The sequence below is a fragment of the Callithrix jacchus genome, chromosome 4, assembly GCF_049354715.1.
Source record: "Callithrix jacchus isolate 240 chromosome 4, calJac240_pri, whole genome shotgun sequence".
Lineage (NCBI taxonomy): Eukaryota > Metazoa > Chordata > Mammalia > Primates > Cebidae > Callithrix > Callithrix jacchus.
Window position 1 is genome coordinate 53,245,011 of NC_133505.1, and position 15,771 is coordinate 53,260,781.

The 15,771-nt window shown below is 44.8% G+C and overlaps 1 protein-coding gene across 1 annotated transcript in view; it reads right to left on the reverse strand.

Annotated features, from left to right (window-relative positions):
- Nucleotides 1-7,418: 7,418 nt before the first annotated feature.
- SUPT3H (SPT3 homolog, SAGA and STAGA complex component) overlaps nucleotides 7,419-15,771 on the reverse strand; it is a 554,097-nt gene continuing 545,744 nt past the window's right edge. Inside the window, exon 12 of the transcript XR_004741815.3 lies at nucleotides 7,419-11,794. The gene's annotated coding sequence lies outside the window, so the exon portion shown is untranslated. The remainder of the gene's footprint in view (nucleotides 11,795-15,771) is intronic.

The following is a 15,771-nucleotide window of genomic DNA, read 5'->3' on the forward strand; positions in this document are numbered from 1 at the left end:
GGACGGCTGTCACTCATCTCAGTCTGTCCTCACTCCCAGAGGTAAGCACGTGCAGTGTCCTGGCCCGTGCATTGCTCTTAGCTGCAGCCCCGAGTTCTGATACGGTCTGCGTGCCCCTCATTTTTCTTATCTACTTCCCTAGAGGTTAACATTTGGGATTCTCTTACCTTTCCATCACCAGAGTAATACCATGCAAGCATCCCTGTACCTATCCCCTTACCAAACTGTGTAAAAATGATTGCTTGAGCTTAGGGAAACACATACTTGGTTTTCTTTAAAAATTGCCAGATTTCTTTGAGGGCAACTGTGCTTGCGCACACTCCCACCAGCAGTTCCTGTGTCCTCACATCCAAGCCCTGAGACATTTAAACAACACCAGGTGAGCCTTCCCGTGGTATCAGAATGCCTTCACACCACTTCTCCTACCCAAGCAGAGCAGGATTGGGGAGGCTGTCTAATCCCAAGATGTGCCGCGCCACCGACTGCTGACCCATGCCAAAGGGCGCAGTGAGGAACACGGAGAACAGCTTGAGCAGGATCTGCTGTACCGACTGAAACACATTTGAGTCCCAGGGGTGTATGGCCTCTTTGTGGAGGGCCTGAGGCCTTGCCTGTGGATGGGGGAGGCTCTGTCAAAAACAGAGAGCCGGCTCCGGCCCCAGGCTCTTTTCTGTTGTCTGGTGCCACCCAGGATTTTGCGAAGGGCTCCATCTCCTCCTTTCACAGGCCCCATTACACATCCCTGAACCTAACGCGTGGCCTGTTTCACCTCTATTCCCATCTTCTCAGGCTCCCGCAGACTCTCAGTGTCATCACTGACTCAGCACATGCGCAGATGCCCACTGGAGGGCCACTAGAGCTTAGCATGATGACAGGGTTGCCCCAGGGGCAGCTTCCTGGAAGATGTTTTAAAGACAGAGCCTGAATCCCAAGCCCACTTGTGATCTTAATTTGTGGCTTTGTCTGATGGACTTGCTTCCCTCTGCATCTTCCTCTGGCTGTTTATTTGGGTAAAGGATATTCTCCTCCCTTTCATGTCTGGGCGGTTTCCTCCTGCGAACGTTCACTGGGAGGTCTTCTGCACGCCTGGCACTGTGGGGAGGGGTGAGTTCTTCTTCTGAGAAGGGGAGCCTTTGGGTGGGGGTCGAGCAGACCTTGTCTTGGGGCTGCCCCCTGTGAGGCCCACTCTGCCCAGAGGGCAGTCCCAGCAGATCTGACTCTCGGCAGATACCCTTGGACTTGGGCTAATAAGATTTTTCCTTTAAAAGGAACTTTCCATTGTTTGTTTTAAAAGTGAAATGAGCATTTTTTCCAACCGCAGAGGCGATGCTGAAGGAGCCTGTAATTTCTAGGATCCAAGACTGGAACTTAAAAACAAGAAGAATAAAAGGAAAAAAAAATGTCCAATTAAAACGGGCCTTTTTCCTCCTCCCCTCAGGCTTTCTCCATCTTCGGCCTTCATCCTGGGGAGTCAGCAGGACTCTTATTTTTTCCTTCCACCCCAAACTCTCATGAGCGAATTCTGACGTTTTCTTTTTACAAATAAAGAGATACCTGCAGCTGATGAGAGGAACTAGGTCGAATCTGAACTTGAAAATGAGGTCCCAATGCCATTCAGTTCAATGCACACCTACTATGTGTCACGCAGTAGTCCACAGTACTGCTGTGTGCTACTGAGCACTTGTCCACAGTACACCCCGCCTCTTATGGCATAAGCAGGGATTGCACAGTCTGGTAGGGAAGATAGGTAGGGAGGTGAATAAGCACAGCACAGAGTGAGGAGAATGAAATCGTTGATGGGAAGGAGTGGGGAGTGCAGAGCTGGGCCCGATGAACTGTTGCGTGGTGTTTTTTTTGTCTTTCTTTTTCTTTTTTCCTCCCAGAGCAAAACAGTGGGTGCATACCAGGCAGGGTACCAAGGGGACAAAGACATAATCACTGCTGTCAGGGGACCATAGTCTTTGGGAGATCCACTTACAAGTCTGGATCGAGGCAGGCAGACTAAGTCCCAAGTAAGTCGTATGACACAGTGGTGAGAAGTCCTAAGTAAGTCGTATAACACAGTGCCATGAGAAACTAAGGAAAAGGAGCGATGATTCGAGACTGGGGAGGAAGAAGGGTTTCAGAGGAGGCCAGAAGAACCCCTTCCCTTAAAACCCCAGGGGAAGAAGGTATCCCGCCTGGGCAGACACATGACATGGCGCTGTGAGGTTGGTGCAAGGCATTGGAGTGGTGAGGGGCTGGAGGGAGTGAGGGCCCTCGGCAGTCATGAGGGGGCTGCCAGTCATTGCTTAGAAGAGCTCAGAGCTGACCTGGCCCGAGCTCTCAAGTTCATTACCAGTCCTGATTCTACCTTCCAGAGTTTGCAGCACTTGGCTGGAAAGTTTATGAGAACTGGCTTATTCTCTGGTGTCTTGGCACTTTCCCTTCATGTCCTGATTGGAACCAGGGAGGCTGTAAGTGCAAACGTTTTTGTACCTTAGAGTAAATTATATCTGCGTTCCTGGAGAAGGCCGTGGTGAAAGTGTCTCTTGTTTCCAGTGGCCCCACTCTCCCCCTCAGGAGACCCAAATTCCAAGCCGGCGCTACTATAAAGTTGATGAATGCATGCCAGGCCCTAATCCAATATGCAATTGCCCTTCTTTTCTCCTCTCCTTTCTGCAGGGAAAGGAAGCTGGATTTTTTAATAAGGTAATAGCACCTCTTTTATATTTTCCTTTCATAAATTATAAAGAATTGAAAGCAGAATAAGGCAGCAGCTTGGCATAATGGAAAGATTACTGAACTGTGTGGGGGTGTAAATTGGTACAACCACTTTTGGAGAGCAAATTGGCAATATCTCGTAAAGCTGAAGCCCAGCAGTTCTGCTCTCAGGCGAATTCCCTAGAGACACTCTGGGCCATGTGTCTAGGGGACATTGCAGCGTTGACAGAGATAGCAACACACTGGGAAAAAATGAGTCCACCAGTAGGAAAATGGAAAACTGTGTCCCCCAAATACTTACTGCACATTATTTGTAACAGTGAAAGAAACAGAACAGAAATACCCATCAATGAAGAGATAAATACATTACGGTACCTAAGTAGTTTGAACGAATGAATCAGCCCTGCATTTACCAACATGGTTAACTCTCAAGAACATAATGGCCAGTTGAAGGACTTGTATGGTATAGTGATGTTCACATGAAGTTTTAAAACATACAAGATGATTCTGTATACTGTTTATATATACACACATATGTTGTAAAAGTATAAAAATACGTGGAAATGATAAATACCCAATTCAGGTAACCTCTGGGGAAGAGGAGCCGGGAATGGAATTAGGGGAGGGTACACAGGGACCCTCAACTGTGTTATAATGCTTCATTTAAAAACAAAAACTGTTACATTTTGGGAGGGCCTCAGGTGGGAGGATGGCTGAAGGCTAGGAGTTCAAGACCAGCCTGGGCAATGTAGTGAGACCCATCTCTACAAAAAACTTAAAAATTAGTCACAGCTACTCAGGAGGCTTAGGTGGGAGGACTGCTTGAGCCCAGGAGTTTGAGGCTGCAGTGAGCTATGATTGCATCACTATGATCCAGCCTGGGCAACAGAGTGAAACCGTCACACACACACACACACACACACACACACACACACACACACACAATGGAGGCCATTTTTGCAAAATATAAAAATTGAACAGAGCTGGGAGGTGGGTATGTTACTACACTTTTCTGCATGCAGGGGGCCTGGCTGCACCCCAGATCTGCCACTAATTCACAGTGTGACTTTGGGGAAGTCATTCCTATCTTTAAGTCTCAGTTTCCTCATCTGTAGATTGAGAGATTTGGACCAGATCATACAGTGTCCCTTCTGTGGGTCTAAGAATTGGAAGGAAGCTTAGGGGTGCTTATGTCATGAGCTTCCTGAACAAGTGTCCAACGAGACTGGGGGAAGGCAAGTCAGTAGAGAATGCCTCCCTTAGGAAGGAGGCCAGCCTGGCATCTTCCTGAGCCTGCTTATGACCTCAAACTGGGGAGCTACCAAAGTATGGAGGGCAGAACTCTCACCACTCACACGGTTCACTGTTGAGCTTTGCTAGTGTCCCAAGAGCAGATATGCAGCAGTGCTGAACTGGGTATCTGGCAATCAGGGCTCCAGACCCAAATCCTATTAACTGGCTATGTGGCCTTGGGGAATCACTTTATTCTTTGCTTCATTAGTGAGAAAAGTAAGAATGGTACTCATCCGTATTCCCCCACAAGGAGGGGCGTTGCGACAATCCAACCCTGTGGAAGTACTGTAGAATGGAAGGCACTGCTATTTTTGTCCTCTCCCAAATCCTCAAATCTGGTTTTTCTTCTATTAACATGACAGTTTTTCTTACCCAACCTGGACAGAGTTCCCTCCCTGTTCTACCCACTCTTCTTTTCCGCTCCTAACCTGCACTTACTTTTGGAACAGAAAGACTGTCCCCAGCTACATAGATGTTTGTGGATTCATTCATTCAGTAAATCTTTATTGAATGCTGGTACTGTGCTAGGTGTTTGAAACACAAAATTTCTGCTCTTACAGAATTTATATTCTAGTGAGGGGAGACACAAAATAACCAGGTAAATTAACAAGATGACACTGAATGATAGAAAAAAAAAGTGAGTGTGACATGGCAGAGCGGGCCAGTGGAGGGGAGCTAGTTGAAGTCAGGGAAGCCTTTATGAAGAGGTGACATTGAGCTCAGGAGGGAGTCAGCCATGCTGCTCTGTAGGAAGGTAAGCATGGCAGCAAGGAATCAGTAAGATGATGATGGATTCCAGGAGCTCAGGTCAGAAGTAACGAGGTCTTCAATTTGGTCATCTCCAAAAGCTGTTGCTGTGGAGTTGGAGCGATATAGATGAATAAGGGCTATATTTTGGCTTGATGCATTGGATGTGTGGTTTGGGGAAAGAGGATGATTGAGGGTGACTCCTTACATTTCGAGTTCCAGCACTTGGGTGAATGTTGGGGCCATTTACTGAAACCAGGAAGAACAATTCTGTGGCAGAAGATAAAGAGTTAATCTTTTGACCATGTGGTTTAAATGAGATCTCTGAATGAAGATATCATGTAAGTGGTTGGATATATCAGTTTGATGCTCATTAGAGATGTCAGAGCTAGGGATATGTGCGGTCACTGGCAAAGCGATGGTGTTTAAAGCTGTAAGGCTAGATGTGATCTTTTAAGAGGATACTGTGGGACGAAGCATTGGCAATCTCAACATTAAATGTTTGATCAGATGAGGAAAAGCCGTGAAGGAGACTGAGAATGAATAGCAACTGACATGGGGGAAAACTAGGCATGGATGGTGTCACCAATGTCAAGAGAATTGAGGATGAACAAGGAGGGGGCCATCAACTGTGCCAAATGCTGCTGAGAGGCCAGGAAAGAAGAGGAGAGACAATTAATGACTGGATTGGTGGTGTGGAGTCCCTGACAACCTCAACAGGAGAGGAGGAAGACTTGGAAGATGGGTTTTGGAGTGGGGAGGAGTTGGAGCATGTACTCCCATACTCCTTAGGGGAGGAGGCATCAGGCCATGAAACTCCACCCCCAGCCACAGATGAGAGGCACAAGAACAGACTTTACCCAAGCAGAGCCAGTCAGATTGTCTGTTCCAGGACAGAGGCCTTGAGATGCAGTGACTCCAGTTGATTGACCAGTGCCTCTGGGCCTGGAGTGGCTGGTTTTGTGTTAAACATAAAAGGGTAGTGGTTCACCACCATCCTTGCTTAGGTAAAGATCTTAGGCATTCAGTGCCATGCCAAAGATGGTGCTGGGGCCTTTATTCCCACACTCTGCCTCCTTCTGCGTGCCATTTCTCTTTGGGGAGCTCACGAGCGTGCCATTACAGTAGATATAAATTAGGATGGGGTGAGTGGTGGGTGAGCGGTCTGTTGAAACACGACTCCTGCTGGAACAATTGCCAGGCCATGTGTAGTCTGCTGTCAATGGGAGAGCCTTGCTGATCAGTGAGCTTCTGGGTAGGTGACGAATGGTGACCAGAAAACTCTGGGTGCTCACTTGACAGTTTCTGGACAAGACTCTTCCACTTTCCCACTCTGGCTCCCTCATCATGTTCCCTTGGTGCCATCCATTTCACAACCTGTAGAACCGTTCAGCTCTGGGGTCTGCTGGTCTCTTTCCTCTCCTAATCATCTGTGCCATCAGTCTGTGGATAATGACATCGATCCTCTTCAGGACTTTGCCTTCTGTGTTTCCATACCACAAAACTGACTTAAGTCCCAACAGACTCTTTTGCTTCCACAATCACTTGCTTCTCACCAATAAAAAGCCCTGGTTTTCAAGACTAATGTTTTTGCCATCAGAGTCAGAAGTCCCTTTTCCAAAAGTGGACATGGAGGAGGGTTTCTTTGTTGTCCTTCCTTTTAGATGGACAGCCCCAGCATTCCCTAAACAATGGATGCCACCGTCTGAATAGGATCAGGTCTAAAGCAAGCTAATTATTCAAGATATGATCTGACCTCATCAGAGAGAGGATGCTGGTGGGCAGAACTGATGGGGAGCATAAAAGAGGTGCAGGGTTAAAAAGGAAGGAGAGACCCTGAGGGGCTGTGTGGGGAATGAGAGCGAGAAAGATGTTGCTGTGTTTCCTATAGCTAGCTGGTTCCAGCTTAGCCCCTTATTAGATCTGCCTTATTTACTGCCCTGACTTCTTATATTAAACTCCCTTTTCCTTAAGCCCATGGGAGAGGCCTTTCTTTCTTGCCCGCTGAGGCAGTGTGAATGGCCCAGGGAGCTTGTTTGGTTGACACGTGTGCCAGTGAAGCTGGTGACCACAGAGATACTTTTTATTGGGCAGGGTGTGGCAAATGCTGGACAAACATTTAATCCTCACTCTTAGAGACAAGCCAGAGCTCACAGTCACTTCCACTGCCAAAGGAGCGTGTGAGTTCAATGAATTGGGCTTGAATTCCGCCATCTTTCTGGGTTTGCTGCAGTTTCTTTCATAGAGGTCAAGTTCTTAGAGCATGGAGGCTATATCTAGTGATCACAGCCATGGTAGATGCTCAAGAAATGCTTATTAAATGATTTATTAGTTTTCCTAGAGAGAGTCCTTTAGTTCTCATTCAGTGTGCCCAGAAAGCACTCAGCACCAAGCAGTGGAGCCTGGGAGCCATCTCTCTAACCCAAGACATGTGTCACTCTCGGTGGTCGCAGGTCTGAGACCTCCAATCTCATACCACACCACAAAACCACTCTCTCATTGTCTCCCACAAGCCCCTCTTCTTCCTTTGCCCACTACCTACCCTCTAGTTTTTAAAAAACCCATTTATTGTGGAAAATTTCAAATATATAAGTATTTGAAATTTCAATATAATGAAACTCAGAGCACTCATCTTCCATTTCAACTGTTATCATCGGTATTTCCCGAATCTTTCAATTTATTCTCCACCACTTTTATTTTTGAAGCATTTAAAAACAGATATAATAGGTATTCATTTTCTGTTAGTGCTGACAAGATTACCAGAACCTTAAAGTAACACATTCACAGTCCCAGGGATTAGAACATAGACATCTTTAGGAGTCATTATTCAGCCCACCACACTAGACATTACGTAATCCACCCTAAATAATTCAGTGTGTATCTCCAACCGCTAAGGTGCATCTCCATGCCATTATCACACCTTAACATTTAAAAACAGATAGTAATAGCCAGTCCATAGTCAGTTTCCTGATTTGTTATAGCCTTGCAGTTGGTTTGTTCAAATCAGGATCCAAGTAAGGTCCATACCTTGCATTTGGTCGTTTTATCTCCTAAGTCTTTTTTATTCTCTAAAAACTCCCTTATCTACCACCTTTTTAAACAAACGCCACTGATTTGGTAGAGATATCAAGTTGTGTGACCTGAAGGAGGTTCCATATTTTTCATTTGGTTGATTGCTTCCTCATGGTATTGTTTGGTATGTTCCTGTGTCCCCTGGATTTCCTCTACACTGGTACTGAGATCCACAGGCTCAGCTGGGATCAGATTCAAGTTTGTTTGGCAATATGTCATAGGGACTACATCACATTACGAAACACCCAGTGTTCAGCTTCCCCCCACCCCTTTACTGATGCCAAAACTGATTGGTACGTTCAGGTGGTGCTGACCTGACCCTTCCACTGTAAAGCTCCCCATCGACCTTTCATCTGATGATTTTGGAACCTTCAATGCGTGAGTTGATACATTATTTCATTGGGAGTTGCAAAATGGTAATTTTTTTTTTTTTTTTTTTTTGAGATGGAGTTTTCCTCTTATACCCAGGCTGGAGTAAAGTGGCACAATCTCTGCTCACTGCAACCTCTGCCTTCGGGTTCAAATGATTCTCTTGCCTCAGTCTCCGGAGTAGCTGGGATTACAGGTACCTGCCATCAGGCCTGACTAATTTTTGTATTTTTAGTAGAAAAAGGGTTTCCCCATATTGGCCAGGCTGGTCTCGAGCTCCTGACCTCACAGGAATCCACCCATGTTGGCCTCCCAAAGTGCTAGGATTATAGGCATGAGCCACCGCACCCGGCCCCAAATGGTGATTTTTATACTTCTATAATTTTTTTTGTATTTATTATTTGGAATTCTTCTAAATTTTTCCCTAATAACAGTTTAGTTCCTCCACAATCCAGTTTGTACAGGAACGACAAGATAAATGCATTATCTTGCTCCCAATTTTTGAAAGCAAGTTTTCAGAATAATGAGTTGGTGTCTTAGTAGCTTGAGAAAATGGTACTGTGAATTTTCATTGTACAATTGTTCTGAGCCCGTGGATGAATACATATATTTTATGCATTTCAACGTTTTTGATGCTCATGTTATCCTATTGTAGGCCAATAGGAACCCCTTCAAATAGAATCCTGTGTCTTGTTTTAATGAGCAGACTCATTAAAATTAGTCTTTGGTAGTCTCCCTGCTTTCTCTTTCAAGATATCAGGCTCATCTTGTATATTTCTTGCACTGGACCTGAAGTCAACCATTTCTCCAAGAACATTTGGTTTCTTTTGAAAGGAAATTGCATTTAGAGGCCACGATCTAGGAGCTTACTGCTACTAGCAGTAAGCCTTTTCAATGGACAGAGCTATGAAATATGCTTTGTTCAGAGAACAAAGGATTCATATTGATTTTCCAATGTGAATTCAAGATTACAATAAGAAACCTTAATGCAGTGTAAGATTTCTTTGCAGTTCTTTCTGTCCTGATAAGAGGTATAATCAAAATACTGTATTTTAAAGTGACCTGAAGTAATTCTTCACTCTGTGTGGCTATACCACCAACTGGATATAAAATTAAGATTATTTATTTGTTTGAATGATTTTTGAATATTCATCTAAATGAGTATTTATTCATTTATATATTACATTATATATCCCCATAGCAGTGACTACTACTGGGAACATACCTTGTTCATCGTTTGTTTGTTTCTTATCTACCTCCTCCCTTTAGCAGGTAAGCTCCATAAGAGGAGGGTCCCCTTGTCTTGTACCCCGCTTATCCCCAGTATCTGGAATAATTCCTGACATGTAATACACCTACATAAGATGCCCATAAGATGGAAGTCACTTTCTCATACATCATCCCAACAGTGAGAAGCAGGTATTATTATCCCCAGTTAACAGATGAGGAGCCTCAGGCTCATGCAGGATAATGACGCATGTAAGATTTCACGTGTAGTCACAAGTGGAAACTTGAGAGAGGTTGGGCTGGTGGATAAGATTCTGGGCTTCCAGTCATTCTAGATTTGGGTAAATTCCATTCCTGAGTATAGAAACAGAGGCCCTAACGCTTTTGGTTCCTGGAGAAAAGGAAGCTGCACAGAGAACTTTTTCGCAGATGCAGGAAGCAAGACAGGCCTGGGTCTCCCAGGCATTTCACCCCCTTACACTTAAGCCATATTAAAAAAATCCTCTCTACTTTTAATTTACAACAAGAAAGAGGACTTATCCCAGAAGTGGTTCCCTGTGGTAGAAGGAGCATCAATGGAAAGTCAGACTTGCTTTAGAGATCGGGCTTCATTTCATTTTGGCCGTGTGCCCCAGGCAAGACACACAATCTCTGTGAACCTCAATTTCCTCATTTGTAAAATGGGCTGACAGTCTCAGCCCTGATTACTTCTCAGTATTGTTCTGGGATGACGGGAGGCAGTAGGTGAGAAAACTCCTTGTGCTTGTAAAAGACTTTCTAGACAGAAGGGGTATGATTATCCCTCTCTCTACTCTCTTTTCTAGTGGCATTTTATTAGAAATGTGCTCCCCTCTGCCAAAGGCTTTCAAAGAAGTTGGCCAGGAATATTCTTACCCAGGAGGCAGGCAAAACACTTTTGTGGAGGAAATTATCAAATTCAGAACAAAACCAGCCTAAAACCAGAGAGTGGATGGAATATCTGGCTTTTCGTGATTACTTACTGTGGAAGGGAAAAAAAGAAAATCTTCAGAATAAGCAGTGGAGTTAAAAATTTTTGCTGATGAAAACTGAATGTCGCCAAATAATGGGTCCCCTTCACTGACCACATATTCTGTGCCAGTTATGTAACTAGCACTATCCCAAATCCTGCAAGATAGGAATAATCACCTCCATTTTATACATGAGGAAATTGAAGCTCAAAGAGGTCAATGACATGCCCAAGGGTAGACAGCTGACCAGAACCAGAACCAGAACTCAGAGCCTATGAAATTCTCACTCCTGTGTATCATCTGCAAGCCCAAGGACGTTCAGCAAACTCCATTAAGTCGTAACGGTGAGAATTACACATTTCATGTAAACCTACCTAGGTGGAGTAGGGCTTCACTTTACTTGGTTAAGCAAGCCTGCATTCTCCCCATGTTGTTGCTGTGTGACAGCGCTCAGAACACAGAGGGCTCAATGAATAAAAGAAGAAAGACTGTTTCAGAGTCTTGGGTGATCTACAGGAAAATGGAGTGACTATCACGCTTGTAGACACTTGTAACAGCCATGGGAACCAGTGCTGGACTAGTGGCCATATTTGGCTTCATGGCCTCAGGACCAGGCCAAGGTGGGTAGATCATTTGAGGTCAGGAGTTCAAGACCAGCCTGGTCAACATGGTGAAACCCCACCTCTATTAAAAATACAAAAATTAGCCGGGCATGGTGGCAGGCACCCATAGTCCAAGCTACTCAGGAGGCTGAGGCAGGAGAATCGCTTGAAACTGGGAGGTGGAGGTTGCAGTGAGCTGAGGTTGCGCCACTGCACTCCAGCCTGGGTGACAGAGTGAGACTCTGTCTCAAAAAAAAAAAAAAAAAGAGAGAGAAAAGGGAAGAAGCCCCAAACAAGTTAACCAAAAGCTACATGGATTCACTCTAGGAAGTGCAATAAGAGAGGCTGCCATTTTACCTTCTCCATTTCAGGGCCAGTAAAAATGCTAATGCCTCTCCTGGTTCCATCACGTGTGAGTTCGTCAAAGTGAGATAAACAGCAATGGGGAAACCTGTTTCAGACTGGGTTTCAGCACAGATGTATGTCAAGCCTGCAGGCACACCTACATTACAATGCCTCAGTTTTCTGTGCTATAATTGGACAGAGATGCCAGGCTCACCACTGAGCACTGTCTAAGCCCCTCAGGAAGAGGTCTAGAACTTTGGCCATGTTCTGATTTACTTTTCAGCATGCACAAGTGTTTGCTCTTGTGATTGTTTTAATCTCCCGTGGTGCCTCTCCTAAACCGTTCTGAGCACCCTTTTACGTTGAGGAGAATCAGGTAGGCATGTCCAGTTCACTCCGTGGTTCAGTCTGTGTGTCCTTAAACCCCTCTTCACCTCAGATTTTCATCTGTAAAACAGGAATAATAACATCAATGTCAGGATTGTTGTAAAGATTAAATGAGATATAAATATATATACGCATATTTGTGTATATTTGAGATATGTGTAATATTTTAAGTACTTTAGACAGGATTATTTTTCCTTTTTCTTTTTATTACAGAAAGTTCTGTCCCATTCTCTGGTTTCTTTTCCCATTCCATCATTAGAACACAGATGACAGGAGTCAGTTGGAACCTGGAAATTCTAATTCAGAAATCTTACCTTGAAACCACAATAGGGAGAAATGTTTTCCTCTGGTTTGAGAGAAAGTGAAAAAGAATGATGATTGCAAGTGGCTGGAGTTTAATTATCAGATATAATTATATACTTATTATATATAAATACTTTTGTTACTTTCATTTTTCCCTAGAGGGAAATAAATGACTTAATTCTCTTTCCATTCTTTTCCTGATTGGAATTTTTGCTCATTGACTTCCCTGTTCCTCTCTTATAAAACATATCTCAGGTGATGAAAGCTTGGAGCAGAATAAACAGCTTGAGGAAACTCAGGGCTTCTGCAGAAAGCAACAAGCCGTTGCTAGGGAGGCGGGAGAGAAGTGTATTTGTTTAACATCCTTATTCCTGCCTTGCTGAGTCCAGTGGCATGTTATTTCCACTGGGTGGGAGCCAACATTGAGTTACTCCCTGTTGTGTCCAACCTTGAACGATTATGTTTCATCCAGGGATTAGCAAAATGCAGAGGGGAAAAAACCTGAGAAGGTGTTTGGCCCGGGGCTTAGTGCTGCGTTAGCACAATCTGCAGGCATTCTCGGCTAATTGGAGAACAGCAGCAAACAGAAGGGGCTGGGAAGCTCACGGGAACTCCTTATCTTCGCTTCTATAAACGGTTTATTCATTGAGTGTCAAGCTTTTTTGTTTTTTGTTTGTTTTTTAGAATCCCCAAGGAGGCCCCAACTAAACACGTAGTTCTCACTCCCTTGCCTTGTCTTCACCGTAACTTAACTGTCAGGAAATGGGAGGGCAGTGAGCAGGAGCTAAGAATTCTCCCTTTCAGACTTGCCAAGTGTTATCACTTGGCCAATCTTGAAGATCCATTTTCCTCTTTTGTAAGCGGGACATACATAGCTGTTAGAAGAAGAAAAGGGGTTTCCAAATGAAAAAGTTCTGTTGCCTAAGATCTGCTTTTGGCAAAAGAAGTGCAAAGTTTCTGAGCTGGCCTTAGTCAGTCCATGGCTGCCCCATCAGGACTTAAGAGTGGAGTTCTGTGGGGTCCTCTCTGTGGGGCGGTGGGGTGGTGTCTGCCTGAGGTGCAGGACTGTGTCCAGAGTAGCATCTGAGGGACTTATCACCTCTTCTCTTCACACCAGACCTGGCCTCCCTCATGTTGCTGCTTGTCTTGAGCATAGAGCCCTTAGTGCGGACCTCAGTAAAGCAGACACATGCCAAGGGGAAAGAAAAAGGAGGCTGGTTCAAGAAAAGCAAAGTAGTCCTCTTTGGGCTCAGGAGGCTGCATGCAGCAGCTTTCACTCAAGCTTTCAAAACTCAAACCTTTTACAGTCCCTCTGTGAGGCCAGGGGGGAAGCAATACTTTAGCAGGTACTGAGCTGCCATCAAGTTGCAACAGAACAGAACTAGGAGCTCTAAGTTTCTTATTAAAACTCCAAGGCCATTGGTTGCATTTAACTGAGCTGCAGCAGTCAAGGAGTGAGTGAGGTCACCAGCTGGTCCTATAAAAACTGGTTGAGAGCTGTCGTCCTCGGGGGAAAAAAAGCCAACAACCCCAAGATCTCAAGAAGTCATCAGGAGAAGGGAGAAAACAGATTGAAAGTGCAGACAGTAGGCCTGCGGTTGGGAAATGTAGCTAGAGTCTGAAGTGTGACGGTGGAAAGAGACAAAAGTTCTAAGGTAGGCTGGCAGGGAGACCCAGAGTTAACAAGAAGTAAGATAATTAAAGTAGCATGAAATCTCAGAAAACCACAGTCTGGAATGACGTGCCTGAGGGTATTCAGGGTAAAGAATCTTGCTGGGATTATTCGGCTTAGAGGATTCCAACACCATGCTAGGGAAAGAAGGAGAGCAAGAGGATGGGGTCAGGCTCCACATGGATCGTACAGCCCCACCCCTGCTCCCATCCTGTGGCCACAGATTACTCCTTTCTCAGGAGGAAACTATTTTTAAGGGAACACCATTAGCCCAAAGGGGATCATGAGTGTGAAATTTTGGATCAGAAGACCTGTATTCTAGTCCTGATACTGCCACTTACTAGCTCTTGGCAAGCAGCTTAACCTTTTAGAGTCTCTAGTTTCCTCTCAGAGGAAGTACATGGGTTGGTTGGATATACTATGCAAGATCATATAAGGGAAAGCGCTTTATAAGTATAAAGACATTTAACAGCTTACATTTAGAATGAAAAAAAATAAAAGCTTTTTTTCTTTTTAATAGAGACAGGGTCTTGCTCTGTCACCCAGGTTGGAGTGCCGTGGTGTGATCATGGCTAAGTGCAAACTTGAAATCCGGAGCTCAGGTGATCCTCCCGCCTCAGCCCTACCAAGTAGCCGGGACCAGAGGTGCAAACTACCGCACCCAGCTAATTTTTAGATTTTTATTTTTTTTTAATAGAGACAGGGTCTCTATTCTGGCCTCAAGTGATCCTCCCAGAGTGTTGGGATTACAGGCGTGAGCCACTGTACCGGGTCAATAAAAGCTATTAATAGAGAGTTGGTAGATCAATTGCAAAAATACCCACACTTCACCACCCTTCCCTATTGCCATGCCCTTTGCAGTATCACTTTGCAGTTCTTCTCAGAAAGAGGTAGAGCCTATTTCCCACCCCATTAATTAGGCAGGGCTTGTGGTTTATTTTGGCCTCAAATGTGGCAAAAGTGACATTGATATTGTACTAGTTCTGAGCCTAGGGCTCAAGAGACCTGGTGTGTTTCCCCTCTCATGGAATCCTGCTGCCTCTATATGAACAACCCAGGGCAAGAGGGTAAGACCACATGGAGAAGAGCACAGTTGTATTAGCCATGGCCATCCTATACCAGACACAGTCACCTGACCCCAGATGATAGTGTCCATCCGGCATCAGCAGAGCTGCCTACTAACATGTAGATGCAGATGCAAGAGTAAGTTGGCTAAGACCAGATCTCTGGACTCATCCACAATAATAAATGCATATTAGTTTAAGCTACTGAGTTCTAGGATGTTTGTTAGGTGGCAATAGCTCACTGATATAGACCTTGTGGAGTATTTTACCAAAACTTAATCAGTCAGAACTAATCATTAAGGGCAAAGTCAGTATCTTAGGTAATGGCAGTGGCACATGCAATCCATCAGAGTGAGGGGCAATATGGCCACCAGCCCTGAGGGTCTCTTCCTTGGGTCACACTCTGGGGCAGGAGGATGGGATGGCACATCAAATGATGTCTTGGTCATGTCTTAGGTAGACTTGGGGTTCAGAACAATGTAATATGACTGTGTGTGAGGCAGTTTCTGAAAGCAAAGTCCATGTTTCTTTGAAGTTTATAAAAAACGTAATTGTAACAATGAGTGAATTATTTCTGTGGGATCTGCTAAAATAATATGCAGCATTGTAAATGCAATAATTTGAAGTTAAAGTCCCCCTTCTTGACTTACAGGGTTACCAGATTAACCTGCAAAATTAACATGCTTCTTGCAAAGACAAACTTCCAAGAATGGACTGAAATGTCATGTGTCATCTCCAGCCTAGCCTTAGCTCTGAGACATGCTGGGACTTCAGTGGAGGCTGCTGGGCAGGAGGAAGCAGTCAAAAAATGTACGGTTCTGGAGTTAGGATAGATAAAAGGAGTGTAGGGTTGTCTCCGTCGAAGATGAGCTCTGGTCTAAATCACTGTCTGAGTGTGTGATAAACAGGGCTATGGGCTGGGGTGTCCATGCACAAGTCTGGACTGCTGAGTGGGGCCTGGCAGGAGTCTCTGCAGAGGCAGTAGTCAGGAGGCTGGC